This window comes from Micromys minutus (genome assembly GCF_963924665.1).
Source record: "Micromys minutus genome assembly, chromosome: 6".
In the NCBI taxonomy this organism is placed as follows: domain Eukaryota; kingdom Metazoa; phylum Chordata; class Mammalia; order Rodentia; family Muridae; genus Micromys; species Micromys minutus.
The window spans coordinates 33,907,342-33,912,433 of record NC_137975.1 but is presented as its reverse complement, the minus strand read 5'-3'; positions in this window follow the sequence as shown (position 1 = coordinate 33,912,433).

Here is a 5,092-nt window from a genome sequence, read left to right as displayed (position 1 = left end):
TCCATTGGTGAGAGTGGGGTGTTAAAGTCTCCCACTATTATTGTGTGGGGTGAAATGTATTTTTTGAGCTTTAGTAGAGTTTCTTTTATGAATTTGGGTGATTTTTTATTTGGAGCATATATGTTAAGGATTGAGAGTTCCTCCTGACAGATTTCCCCGGTAATGAGTAAAAAGTGTCCTTCTTTATCTTTTTTGATAACTTTTGGTTGGAAATTTACTTTATTCGATATTAGAATAGCCACTCCAGCTTGCTTCTTGGAGCTGTTTGCTTGGAAGTTTTTTTCTTACCCTTTTACTCTGAGATAGTGTCTGTCTCTGTCTCTGAGATGAGTTTCCTGTATGCAGCAAAAGGCTGGATTTTGTTTATGTATCCAGTCTGATAGTCTATGTCTCTTTATTGGGGAGTTGAGACCATTTATGTTAATAGATATCAAGCAATAATTGTTTCTGTTTCCTGCCATTTTTGCTTTTTTGGGTTGAGTTGTGTCTGTGTTTTTTTCTTCTTTTAGTTTTTTTGTTTAGGAGTTTTCTTGTTTTTACTAGGCTGTATTTTCCCTCCTTGTATTGGGTTTTCCCCCTATAATTCGTTGTAGTGCTGGGTTTGTGGTCAGATATTGTGTGAATTTTGATTTGTCTTGAAATATCTTTGTCTCTCCATCGATGGTGATTGATAGTTTTGCTGGGTATAGCAGCTTGGGCTGGCACTTGTGCTCTCTTAAGGAGTGCATGATGTCTGTCCAGGCTCTTCTAGCTTTCATAGTCTCTGTTGAGAAATCGGGTGTGAGTCTGATTGGTCTGCCTTTATATGTTACCTGACCTTTTTCCCTTACTGCTTTTAGTATTCTTTCTTTACTTTGGGCACTTGATGTTTTTACTATTATGTGTCGGGAGGTATTTCTTTTCTGGTCCAACCTATTTGGAGTTCTGAAGGCTTCTTTTATGCTCGTGGTCATCTCATTCTTGAGGGTAGGGTAGGGAAGTTTTCTTCTATGATTTTGTTGAAGATATTTACTGTGCCTCTTAGTTGATACTCTTCTCCCTCTTCTATTCCTATTATCCTTAGGTTCGGTCTTCTCATTGTTTCTTGTATTTCCTGGACATTTTGGGTTAGGAGCTTTTTGTCTTTTGCATCTTCTCTGGCTGTTTTGTCTATGTTTGCAATGTTGTCTTCTGCCCCCGAGATTTTCTCCTTGATCTCTTGTAATCTGTTGGAAATGCTTGCTTCTGTGACTCCTGATTTCTTTTTTTGGTGTTCTGACTCTAGGATTATCTCTTTTAGCGCTTTCTTTATTGTGTCAATTTCTGTTTTAATTTTCCTCTTCCATTCCTTTATTTCTTTGGTTCTGTTTTCGTCTTGTTCTTTGAGTTCTTTGAGTGTTTTTCTTGTTTCTTCTTTAAAAGCTTCTGAATCTTTTTGCTTTTCCTCCCTTTCTTGTTTAAGTAACTCTATCAGCATCTTGAGGCATGATTTCAGGTCTGTGTCTTCTTTCTCTGGAGTGTTTGGAATTCCGATGTTTGCTACTATCGGAGAGCTGGGTTCTGGTGTTGCTAGATTGTCTTGGTTTCCTTGGGATATACTCTTTCTCTTCCCTCTTGCCATTTTGTTGTCAGTGATATGTTCTTGCCTTTCCCTTGTATCTGGTCTGTGTCCCTGGTACACTTTCCGTGTGCACTCCGCAGAGATCTCTCTACTCCCCGGCAGCCCAGGTTCCGGGTGGCAGCTGGGCCAGGCTTCGCTCTGCGTAATAAAGTCGCCTCCGGGTGGGAACAGATGTTCCTAAGATTTGTTCCTGGTCACAGATGCTCAGCCTCTCCGAGCCACTTTTCCGGCTGGCAGGTGGGCCAGGCTCTGCTCTGTGTCCTGATGTCGTCTCCGGGTGGGAACAGAAGTTCCTAAGATCTGTTCCAGGTCACTGGATCGGGGAGGACAGGGCAGGTCAGGGCAGGGGGTGCCCTTTCCGTGTGCACTCCGCAGAGATCCCTCTGCTCCCCCGCAGCCTAGGTCTCCCACTCACCAGTTGCTCAGCCTGTTCGAGCTGCCTTTCCGGCTGGCTGTTGGGCCAGGCTCTGCTCTGTCACAAACAATGACTTTATGAAATTCTTTTTTTAAACTTTATTTTAATAAACAAAGATAAAAGAAAAGAATTTTAAACATTTTTGCATAAATGTATACAAATACAATTTTGTCAGTGCTTGGCTTTTTTCTTTCTTTTTTTTAAGGTTTGGTACTTTGCATTAAGTTCTTACTAGTTACAATGAGCAAAAAGTACATGTAAAACAGGAGGTAACCCGGAATTAGTCAACATTTTCTTGGTGTGGAAGGATTGAGCATTACTTTTTTTTTTGTTTTTGTTTTTGTTTTTTTTTTGTTTTGTTTTGTTTTTTCTTGAACTTCACACAGTCTGTGAGTTGTTTTTGGGGCTGTCCGAGCCTCTGGGTTTAGCATCCCACTATCAGTGACTGCATATTATGTCTGTTCTTTGAAATTCCTAAGAAAATGGATGCATCTAGAGAATATCATCCTGAGTGAGATAACCCATTCACAAAAGAACAGACATTGTATGCAGTCACTGATAATTGGATACTAACTCCAAAAAGCTCTGAATACCCATCAACGAACTCACAGAGTATATGAAGTTCAAGGGAAAAAAAAGAAATGAAAAACCATTATGATTAATCCCTACACACCAAGAAATCTTTATCTAATTCCAGGTTACAACTTGTTTTAGATGTACTTTATGCTCATGGTAACTAGTAAGATCTTAATGCACACTATCAAACCTTTAAAAAAAACCAAGTATCGACAAAAATTTATTTTTAAACCTTTATGCAAAAATCCTGAAAATCTGTATATTTATCTTTGTTTTTTAAAATAAAGTTGTTCAATTAAAAAAAAAAAAAGAAAATCATTACCAGATTCTACATTTGGAGCTTTGTTTTAAACTTTATGTGGTGTAGTTCCATGAAGAAAAGAAATATAGGGAATTTGTAGCCAGATCTGCCAGGGTCCAGGGATAGTTTTACCTACTTGGCAGCTTGGTATTTAAGGATCTTAGTTTCCTCATCTGTAAGAACCAGATAATAAATAACTCTAACAGTCTCACTGAGGAGCTGTGTGGCCATAGTGACTTCTGAAACAAACTACCCAGGCAATATTCAGAGTTAGTGCCAAAGCACTTCTCCCTTCAAACAAGTTCTTGGGCTGGCTTCTCTTGGGAGAAGCTAGGTACAAATCTGAGATGTTGCCAGCTCTCTAAGGCTTGATAATTTGCTGGGGTGATTTGCCTACGTCAGGCATATGCTGTGCTTATGAATGAAGTCTTGGATAGAGAGAGGAGAGAGAGAGAGAGAGAGAGAGAGAGAGAGAGAGAGAGAGAGAGAGAGAGAGAGATGCACTGAGCATGATCTGGGATCATATCAAGGTTCAAGTTCCTTCCTCATCCATCTCTAATGGAGGCCTGAATACTGGACATTAGCACTTGTGTCACATCATGTGAGCTGCTTTGAGGGACCACAGTTTTCAGGAAACTTCATTGCCTCAGCCATGAATGACAACTTATCTCAGTCTGCTGCTGTCTTCCTTCCATGTGATCCCATGTGGCTCAATTTGCCATATCTATAACTGTTTTTTTTTTTTGTGTGATGTGTTACTACATCTTTATAGGGAGAAGAACATATTGCTTTCCTATCTCCTCTCCACTTCACTATCCTGTTATATGTCTATTGTGCTTTGAATTTATTCTAAAATCATGAACTTTTAAAGATGAGCTAAAGAGTTAGATTTATTCTGATCCACTCTGCAGTATTACCAAGATCATTTTTATGGTCACCCAGGGAGCTGAGGTCTTCAGTAATTGGTACCAGTAACAGCACCAGTATGATAGTGCTAAGGGATAAAGGGGATGGTGCTCAGTTAGGATTTCTTTTGCTGTAAAGAGGCACCATGACCGAGGCCACTCTTATAAAAGAAAACATTTTATTGGGGATGACTTACAGGTTCACGGGTTTAGTTCATTCTCATCATGGTGGTAAGCATAGTAGCTTACAGGAAGACATAATGCTGGAGAATCAGCTCAGAGTACAGAATACATCTGGATCTGCAGGCAGTGGAAAGACAGAGATACTGGGCCTGGCTTAAGCATTTGAAACCTCAAATCCCACCCCAGAGACACTCTTCCTCCAATAAGGCCACACCTTCTAATAGTGCTATTCTCTGGTTACTAAGCATTCAAATCTATGATGTTGTGGAAACTGTTCCTATTCAAACCACCACAGATGGTTAAAATGTTGTGAATGGATATAATATAGTGGCTATTAAACATTATTATTCTTAGTTTGCATTGTTTTTTGAAAATGTTTATAATTTATTTATTATAACTTGATATTGTTATAAGAACCTGAGGAGTCTTAGCTCAGGAGTGCGACCTACAGAACACAATTAGACGATAGACTGCTGTAATACCAAGAAGTTTTTATTCCAGTTACATGGGGTTGCTCATCCTTGCAGGGAGAGTCAACCCTGAACTCAAAAAGCATACACCTTTTATACTTTTTTGTGAGGGGGTGTACTACTATTTTACCATTGATCAGCAGTATAATTTTCAAAGAGAGAAGAGGAAGTGGGGAGAAAAGCGGGGGAAAAACTTTGGCAGTAAGGTTGTTGACAATTTGTATTCTCCTTGAAATTCAGCACAGGGAGGATTAGGGGAGCCATTTTTTTTTTTTTTTTTAAAGTAACTGTGTTTAATGTTGTAACTATTGAAATATTTTTTCTTACCGCTTTATTTAAAAAAAGAGGGATACATATACAGATTTTAAAAGGCATTTTGGCATAACATTATATGAATAATTTTGTCAGTACTTACTTTGTTTACAGGTTTGATAGCATGCATAGAAATCCCACTAGTTACCATAGGCATGAAGCACATGTAGGACAGAACGTAACGTGGAAACAGATTTCATGTTGGGTATAGATTAAGCATAATAATCTGTGAATACCAAAAAATGCCACAAGGCTATTATTTTAGCTCTTGGATTATTAATGTTTTGAGGTCCAGGTGTAAAGGGAGGGCTTTTAAAGCAGTCATTTTTG